At 36.5% G+C, this 10132-nt stretch overlaps 1 pseudogene across 1 annotated transcript; it reads left to right on the plus strand.

Moving 5' to 3' along the window:
• The first annotated feature begins 340 nt into the window (after nucleotides 1-340).
• LOC149232798 (dihydroflavonol 4-reductase-like) lies at nucleotides 341-3066 on the plus strand (annotated as a pseudogene). Its single transcript, XR_016248480.1, has 7 exons — nucleotides 341-404; nucleotides 610-746; nucleotides 1425-1655; nucleotides 1734-1928; nucleotides 2009-2168; nucleotides 2426-2624; nucleotides 2718-3066. The product of XR_016248480.1 is annotated as a dihydroflavonol 4-reductase-like (transcript).
• The last annotated feature ends 7066 nt before the right edge of the window (nucleotides 3067-10132 follow it).

Raw genomic sequence — 10132 nt, forward strand, 5'->3', positions numbered from 1 at the left:
ACTGATATTTAGGCCGATAGGCTTTCCTTTGAAAGGGACTTTCGTCGTCTCTTTGTTTCTCAAGTTGACACGTGGCGTCGGGAACAGAGTGGGCATAACCGCAGAGTTCTGCAATCTCACGCTACGTGGCATCGGGAAAAGAGCGGGCATAACTGCAGGGTTCTGCAAGTGAGCTGCGTCGTGTATTCATGGATATTTTATACGGGCTTCCCACATTTAGCAGAACTGCCATTTCTGTCAATAGACCCACTTTTCAATGAAAATTTGCAGTCCAAATAGGTAGTTCAATCATTTTCAAGAATGGTCTGCCTTTGCCTCTGGTCCACGGTTCATACGCGCAATGGAGACAGCGGGTAGTTTCTTTTTCTATTCCAACCCTTTGTCGAGACGGGAAGAAAAACACTGTTTGTGGTGTCTCAATTGAGAACAGCAAGTGACGGGAATTTGTCAAAGCGTTTCGGCATTGATGTTGGAGCAGATCTTTACTGCATATTGATTTATTTCTGGCGAATTTACATTTTATTAGCGCATCTTAGGGAATGAATATCCACAGGCCTAACGAAGGATTTCTGGGGTTACTACTACTTTTTTCACTTCTGCTATTCCCAGCTTCATCGTCGAACACGGGAGAAATTATAAACTCAGCGGCGGAGGAAAATTCACGGGATAGAGGTGGTACTGATATATATTGGCTGAGATGGTTTAAAGGTACCCAATTTGGAATTCAGAAGAGAAGAATTGACCAGGTTATTTGCCTGGCTCTTTGCATATTTGTGTCAATTTCATGTTATTTTTTTATCATGAATTGTGAGGAATAGTTAATTCGAGTGTTCAGGTTTTCTTTACTGTTTGAATTAAGTTTTATGCTTCATTATTTGCCTTCAGATATCACATTATTAGTCGAAATTGTCACCGAATTATTTTGGTTACCAAGTTTTTCGTTATTGGATTGATTTGTGTCAGTTACGAAGCTAAGATACAAAACACTTTAACGGGGAGGGAAAGAGATTCGAACCTCGCACCTCTCTCTTCTTTGCTAATATAACCTAGGCAATTCCCGATTTGTGATTTACTTGTTGACAAAGAGAATCGGTATTGCTGTAAAAGGTTTTTTGGGAAATGAATTGCATCTGAAGTTTTGGAACGGACAACTTTTAGAATTCTTTTTTTCGCCTGATAGAACGATGATATGAATAGGTCAAAATCCATACATTATAAAAATAATATTGACAATTTTTATGGGAAAATTTATTTAATTCCAAGGTTTGGCTGAACTTGTTACATTTTTAGCATTCACACCTTTTTGGTCATTCTTACAGATAACAGGAAAAACAAGAGAAAGCACACAATTGGTTTTATTTAGATTTTAAAATATTTTCAAAATTTATAATAAGGTGAAGTTCAAAGTAAAAAAATTAGCTTAATGGCTCGTAAAGACTCTGCTGGAGAATGGGTACACAGTGCATGCCACTCTCAGAGATCCACACAACCCATCAAAGAACTCATCCCTTCTCTCACTCTCAGGGGCCCAAGAGAGGCTTCGTCTTTTCAGAGCAAATCTCTGCGAGGAAGGGAGCTTTGACTATGCCATCCATGGCTGCCGCGGCGTCTTTCATGTTGCAACTCCTACAGATTTTGGTTCCCAAGATCCAGAGGTAAGTGAAACAGTAAAGAAGTAAGTTACCGATGTTTTTGGGACAACGATATGATATTAATCGAATTGTTTTGTACAGAGAGAGGTGATTGAAACTGCCGTGAGAGGAACTCTGAATGTTCTCAAGTCCTGCCTAGCAACCAAAAGTGTAAGGCGTGTGGTTTACACATCATCTGCCAGTGCTGCTTCTTTTCCAGAGAAACCAGTGGAAATCATCGATGAATCATGCTGGAGCTCAGTAGATCTCATCAGACAAAATAAACCCCCTGGTTGGGTAAGTTTATTGCACGAATTTCTGGTTTAAATTGAACATTGTAGGAAGTTTTACGGTTTTCATTGATTGAATGCATTCAGATGTATTATGTGTCAAAAACCCTGGCAGACCAAGCTGCCCTGCAATTTGCTAAAGAAAACAAAATGGAAGTTGTCAGTATGGTCCCAGTCACAGTAGTGGGTCCTTGGCTAACAACGACAATTCCCTCCAGCGTCGATGTAACCATGTCCCTCATCACAGGTTTCACAAACTCGAGCCTGATTTTTTTGTTTTGTTTTTCTCTTTTTGGGTTTGTTTTTAATAATTGATGTGGCACGGCAACCTCAGGTTCTATATAATAGAAAATAATGAGGTATGAGGTTACAATCTCACCATTAGGTTTTACATATTAACGATAAACATTCCGTAGATTTAATATCATTTATCTTTTAAATATGGGTATGTTCCAAATTTAAATAAAATCAAATTAACGATAAAAAGCCATGATTGAATTGCAGGAAACACATAATGGCAAGGATTATTGAAGTCTATTGTGACATCTTTTGTTCATATTGAAGATGTTTGTAGAGCTCATTTGTTTTTGATGGAACAACCTACAGTGGGAGAAAGATACATTTGCTCTGCCCATAGCACCACTTTATCAGGGTTTGTAGATTTCATTTGCAAGCGTTATCCAAAGTACAAGATAGACTTTCAGTAAGTAACCATTAGTTTTCATCTTTTATTTTCAACACCACCACTATACATGAGTTAATCATAATTTTTGTGAGCATATTTTTTGGTTTACAGGTTGGATAATGCAGAGAGTGATGGTGGTGTTATAACTATGTATCCATGGACAAGCTCGTGGTTTAATTGCATCAGCTGCTTCCTTAACTGTATTTACGTTGCGGTCTTCAGTCTGATTATTATTATCTTTCACCTTTTCCTGGAAAAAAAAATGGATTAAAAGTTAATTTGTTCGACAATGCCCCGTTTCAAAATGAATCTATTAGTAAAAGCCTTTTTACTTTTGGTTATGATGTAATGAATCTATTAGTAAAAGCCTTTTTACTTTTGGTTATGATGTAAATTGATGTCTGAGTTGAAGTTTGAATGATTCTCAGCTTGATTTTTAATCTATTTGAAAGCCTTCTTTGCCTGTAGTTGTGCCGCAGGTGTAGATAATCAATGCTGTTAATGTAACAAGATATAAGATCAACTTAGGTGTAAATAACAGCTGAGTTAAATCTGAATGCTACTTTAGTTTTAGTCTTGATGTAAGTATATAATATTATTATTAATGATGCTAATAAGGAATGTAACTGAACACAATGAACATCAATCAGTCAACCTTTGAAACGGTATGATAGTAGCAGGCACTGCATATGGTACTGGGGTCTATAATATATCATGTGTATGTACGTGATGATTTTGGCTGTTTGAACTGATGACTAACACTGGGCAGATGGTGCCTGCAATGTCATGCTTTTCATGGTGAATGACATGTTAGTAGCCTTTCATATTAAATATTTAGTCAGTTAGATTTTGGTAAAATTCTTCGCTGTCCCAGTTAACTGTTACCTTGATCATCGACAGGAACTCTTTATGAACTTCCTTGTGCATTTATATTTTGTTTGTTACATCAGTCAATGTTTTGCTGAACCTCAGAATGGTTTTGCTTTCTTGCTGTTTTTTATTTGAAGTTTTCATATTTCTTGTTTTGGGAGACATTTCTTTTGTTGTTGCTCTCTCAAGTCTCAAATAGGTAGTGCACTACAGAAATTGATGGTTAGTGTATAGCCCTGTGATATGGCCTTAATTTTCAGTTGAATACCATTTGGTATTTTGCCCAAATGAAACTAGAAGTTATCATCATAGTTTATTTGAAAAATGTGATGTCAAATTCTACGACTGCCAATTTCCTATGCAAAATATCTGAATTTGTCCTATGGAAGACAGCTTGAGTCGGTGATGTTCGACTCTGTGGATCCAAGTTGGAGTTGCTTTAATAGCTAACAAAATTTGCATGAAATTTTTCATAATATAATTTCATACTAAAAAAGGAAAAATAATGATTTATTTATTTTTTATTATTATTATTATTATTTTAATAGCTCAATGGAGACCGCATTCGTAAATGTTAATCTGAAAGCAGTCATAAGCAAAACGATTTGTTGTTCTTGTCTAATTTTGTGAAATCATATTAGGCTTGCTTACACCTGCATAAAAATTGCAAAATCTCCATTACCTGCATAAAAATTGCGTTGCACCTATCATAGAATTCACACGAGACCTATAGACATTGGGGTTCAAGATGCTTAGAGATGGTTTTCTTTAATTACGTGATCTCACCTAAAGTATTACTATTATGGATTAACCCTTCAGAATTAGTGTTGGTACGTGGCATGTGATAGTTGTTGGTTCAGGATGATTTTGCTATGTTCCAATTGTTTCTGGTAGATATAGATTACTATGGATCATTCAAACTTTTGTGAGCCAAGTGTGTACATGTGTCATGAAACAAGAAGACTTAATTCTGTCAGAAAGTTGGGGATTATGGTGAGTGCTTTTCACAAATAAGATAGATCCCTTGTTTTCTCTACTATAAGAACAAAATATAAGAACACAATTTGATTCATGATAGATCCCTTGTTTTCTCCACTATAAGAAACACACTTGATTCAACTACAGTTGTGGTCTTTGGATGGAGATGCTTCAATGTCAATTGTATCTGTTCTCTTGTTATATTTTAAGTCAAGCTATTTTTGGCTGACATGCAATCTTTTGAGATTGTTCTTTTTGGCACATGTTGGGCCCTAAATAGTTGAGGATGAACAGACATTTAGTTGTGGGATAATTCTGAGCACATATTCAGTATGCACATTGCTGGGTACAAAACCCCTCTGGTGCCCTAGTATGGACAAATCTGTGGTAAATTTTCTTTCATTCACTTGACACCTGCACAGATCTGTATAACCATATTTTATTATATTGTATGAGCTGTTTGGAGCCAATTTTTGGACTGAAGCATGCACTTATAGACTTATAAAAATCAATTGAGTTTTGTATTTGGGTCAAGAGAAGTGAGGAGCTTTACAGTCTGGGGTGCAGGAGATCTTTGTGTGTGTATATAACACTAATATAAAAATGGAAAAAGAACCAATGCCATTTTTTTTAAATTACCATATAGTCAAAATATGATGACATTTTTTGCCTTTCTTCCTAACTTCAAACAACTGTAAACTAGCATAGCTTCACCTTTACTTGGATCTATTAAGCATTGAGAGAGATAAAAAATAGCTTCACCTTTACTTGGATCTATTAAGCATTGAGAGAGATAAAAAAGATGTTGAGCTGCAAACCTCAATATTTATTAAATCATACATGATTGTGCAAAACTATTGAAATTTGCACCTAGAGTTTACTTGAGGCCTCTGAGAGCTAAAGTAACAATGTAAACACTCTACTGCAGTAATGATTCTGTGATTATAGGCTTCTTTTCAATGGATATCTTGGAGTACTTGTCTTTTTGGTTCTTCTCTTGTGCATATATCCGTCATTCTGTCGTTGTTGGGAGAAGATAATAATACTGATAATGATAACAATTCGGGGCAGCATATATGTGCAAGGAAAGCGATTTTCTGTTTTGGTTTACCATGAAACCAATCCACAATTGAAATAAATATTTCCAAACACTGTTTTTTGAAATTGAATTTGCGAAAATCAAAATAGACAGTTTGGCCATGCCGATTATGAAATACTAAATTGATAATGTAGACCACATTTGAAACTGGGCCGTTGAATCTCAATCGCCATTCTAAATGAGTAGTGAGACTTACTTTAATCTCTGGAAAACCTTAGCTCTAACTATTGCAGAACAATACTGAAGAGCGCAGATGCTCGGGTATCATCACATAGTTACATGTTGCAGTCACTAGGGCAATACCAAATTTTAAACTATAATCAAAACTCCAACCAAAGAAAGTAATTGACAAATTACAAAACCCAATCCTGCTTTCTTGCATAATCAATACTGAAATTTATAAATAGAAAATCATGAGGATACACGTGCACATCCGATTACCAAATTTTGCATGATCCTGTAGATTAATCTCCTTCCATTAATGAGCCAAAGGAGTAATCCAAATTGGCGATGCAATATCACCTTGTTTTTTTTCATTTCATTTCCTTTTTGCAAAATTGCAATGCATTGCATTGGTCACTAACTATAGATCTGTTGCTTGACACAGAGTTGTTGAGAGTGTTGGAGAAGGGGTGACTGACTTCAAGGAGGGTCACAGTGTGCTTCCCTTATTTACTGGAGAATGTGGAGAATGTAGACATTGCAAGTCAGATGAAAGAAACATGTGTGATCTTCTAAGAATTAATACTGAACAGGGGGTTATGATAAATGATGGGAAGTCGAGGTTTTAATCAATGGAAAACCCATTTATTATTATTATTATTAATGTTTAAATAAAAATAGTTACAAAATTATTTATAGATCACAAAATTAATTGTATTTTATTAAACATCACATAAGAATACAATAAGTATTGGTTTAAGAATATTATAATTTGACTTTCTAATCGCACTATACAACAACGGGCCCTACCTTATTTCCATCTGGTTATAGTTACTGAGATACACGCAATGGTAAATGTTGACATAAACCAAGTAAATAATATTACGGGGCCGACCTTATTTCCATCTGGTTATGGTTACCGAGATACACGCAATGGTAAATGTTGACATAATGCAAGTAAATAATGTTGATATTGCGGAATGGTTAATGTTTATATAATCTATTTAAATAATGCTTTTTCAACACTCATGGTTTAAGTAAATAATATTTTCCTTATTTGAAATTAACTATTGTTGATCTGACCTTCACTTGAGGGGTTATCATTATTAATTAAGGTGGTTCTATATATGGTATAAGTGGACAACAATTTTAGAAATAATTATTGAGTTTACAAGTTGAAGATAGGAATAGATTAGATAACGCTTGGTTATTTTAAAATATTAAATTACAATGTGGAAAAGCATATTACAATTAGTTAATGTTTTAGTTGTAGTGTCAACCAGCAATGTAAGTTGTAAGTGGTTTGTTTTAGTATTTGGAAATCACAAATTTCTCCGCTTTTCATTTACCATGTAAAACGGTATAATTTATTTTTTAGTTAAAAAAAAAAAGTGTGTTGCCAATAATCTATTGAGTTTTTAGTATGAACGCGTTTTAAACTTAATATATTGATATGAATGGTTTGGTTTTGGTTTTGTGTCATCGTGGTTATTTCCTTGGTCACTAGTGAGCTTTGTATATGCTTGACTATCTGTAGAGGTTTCTTCCTTTCAATAATCCTATAGGCCTTCCTTTGAAAGGGACTTTCGTTGTCCCTTTGTTTCTCACGCTGACACGTGGCGTCGGGAACAGAGTGGGCATAACTGCAGAGTTCTGCAATCTCACGCTACGTGGCATCGAGAAAAGAGCGGGCATAACCACAGAGTTCTGCAAGTGAGCTGCGTCGTGTATTCATGGATATTGATGAAGACGGTTCTGCTGCTAAATTCGTGCTGTTTTCTTCGGAAGCTTATGCATTCTTAAGCTCCAGTAGTAATGGCGCATTGTGTTTTCAGAGAAAGATGCATATGGTGTTTTCGGAGAAAGATGCATATGGTAGCTTCCCAACTCAACTAAACTGCTCTCACTCTCTCTGTGTATGTTGTTTGGATTGGATTGCTAGCAGGTCAAATTTGACTGTGGGAAACGGGTCGCTGGCTGTGTGTAGACTCAGCGAACGCTACTCTATAATGGTGGCGCCCATGATGCCCAACACCAGGTTCGAATCGTTTCCTCTTCGGCAGGGCTAGGGTTAGAGCATGCTCCTCCTCCTCATCCTCCGCCTTCTGCGCTCGGTGGTCAGAAGGGACCTACGGTTCAGCGCGGTATTTCTCCTCCATGGCGTGAAGATGATAAAGATGGACACTACGTCTTCGAGCTCGGAGATTATTTGGCTCCAAAATGTAAGTGCACAAATTTCCATGAACTTTCTTCTTCGTTAGTGTATTATTATTGATTAGAGAGGGTGTGAAAGGATGATTATTCCGTCAAAGTTTTCTATGGACAATTCATGTCAAAATTGTGTTAGGATAGAATGGTTTTGAATCTAGGTCATCCTTGTGCAACTCACTGCTGCACGATGACCCAATGGACCCACTAACATCGCCTGGATTTATTAGATATAATGTCTGTTTTTATTAATACAGAAGAGATAGTAACAGCAATTTACATATGATCATCGAAGCCCTACAGAACTTGCTTATACTGTTTTTGCTATGAGGCAGTCGATATGTCTACTGACCATAAAATTCATAACAAGCAAGGCTATGTAAATCCCATATATGCATGTTTACTTTTTCCCCAGTGAAATCCCCAACAGAAACTCCAGGCAGTGGACATTTTAGTTTGTTTTTCCATGAAATATGTTCTGAAATGAAGCTCTGTTGCATATATTTTGTCCTGTTCAACCTGCAAACTAAATCTGTGGCCAAAAATTTATGTTACCTACTCCACAATATTTCATTATATACCGATTTGTAGGCCATAAATTTCCCATTCCACATTGAAAACATTCCCCGTTCACACACAACTATACTGGATTTTGAGAGTATCTGAAGCGATCTGTAACTTGGAAAAAATCCAAAACCTACTGCGTTGATCAGAAACACAAGAGTTTGTTACGCCTGAGCCAGAAAGGTACACATTTCTCACCATGGTTAGCCAAGTCCACATTATCCTTCCATGCCCAGCTCTAATTACCGAGAAACTGAAAAGGACTAGATAAAAATGCAACCAATTGAACTCTCTCTATCACATTTAAAGCGACTTATCTCCTCGAATCTGACGATAAATCGCATTGGAAACCTTCCCTGCCGGCCGATTTCAATTGTCTTGGGGTTTTTTAATTCTCTGAACAGATTTATGGCCTAAAAAGGAAATCCAAAATTGATTGAATTGATAAAGCCAAAAGATTTGTTACACCAAGTTATAGCAAAGGATTGCCAGAATGGTGTGTAATTATTTGTTGCATATTTTTGTCAAAATACTGTGAGCGCCTCACTAGAGTGATAGTTATGAATACAAAGTACTGGCGCCTTGTTTAACTATTTTCCAAGCATCTCTTTCTCCATCCATCCGACTCCTTGGTCCATCCATCCGACTCCTTGGTCCCCCATTAAGATGCCTGTCCAGAGTGGGCCTGTCTGTCATCAAGGACAAAGTTGGCCACTCTATCATAAGTGCCAGTGTGCGGTATCATCAAGGTAAGAATGCTTTGTGGAAGGTGGGCCAGATGGTACGCAGAAGAGATGTTGAGATTCATTCTGTCCCTCCAGTGGCTGCAAAAAGTGGATGACAGTTAATTTACCAATCGTTTTAACCATGTAACAAAGGTTCTCAATGTGCATTAGTCATGGGGTGTTTTGTGACAGCCAGAGGGAGGTCTAAAGTCTCAACTCAACTATGCCTTTTCCACCACACATTCACTTGTTGATTAATATCATGACAATACTTGTAACTACTAACACATTCAGTTTCTGCAACAAACCCAACGATGGAAAGTTTCAAAAGAGAACCGTGCAGAACAATGTCTTTTTCTTGCATTACAAATTGTGGTGCCTGCGGGCCTCCTGCAGGTCAACCCAGCATGTTATAACTGTACGTGTGTTAATTGGTCTGTGAATTGAAGAATCTAATTTCTATATATATGTGTCCCACAAAGTCCAATCAAACAAATAATATATCACCAAATATGATTCATCCACATAAAAATCACCATCAGCACCAAATGTATGAAAGCTGTATACACATAATGTGAAAAATCTTCTCGTCATTCATTGTACTATTCAAAGACTTCTTATAACAAACGATACTTTGAGCCACAATGAAAGGGAGCTCGCCCATAATTCTTCTATGCTTTTTTGTTTTCTATACTGAAGAATTACAACTTGATCACGGCTATAGTTGTTTTCTATAACTGCAAGTAATAGCAGTAGTAGCAGCAGTAGTTCACTAGACTAGGTAATAATTATTCGCTAGGTTAAAATACCCAACACTATTCCTGTAAACTATACTTTTTTTGGTATCTTCTGAATTTTCTATAGTTATATGTAGACAAATTTCCTAGCTGCCTGCTCAGTTTGAAAATCCCAATTCAGTG

Source organism: Pinus tabuliformis, chromosome J, assembly GCF_031772625.1.
Source record: "Pinus tabuliformis cultivar Carrire ecotype Pingquan chromosome J, CPIR1, whole genome shotgun sequence".
Classification (NCBI taxonomy): domain Eukaryota; kingdom Viridiplantae; phylum Streptophyta; class Pinopsida; order Pinales; family Pinaceae; genus Pinus; species Pinus tabuliformis.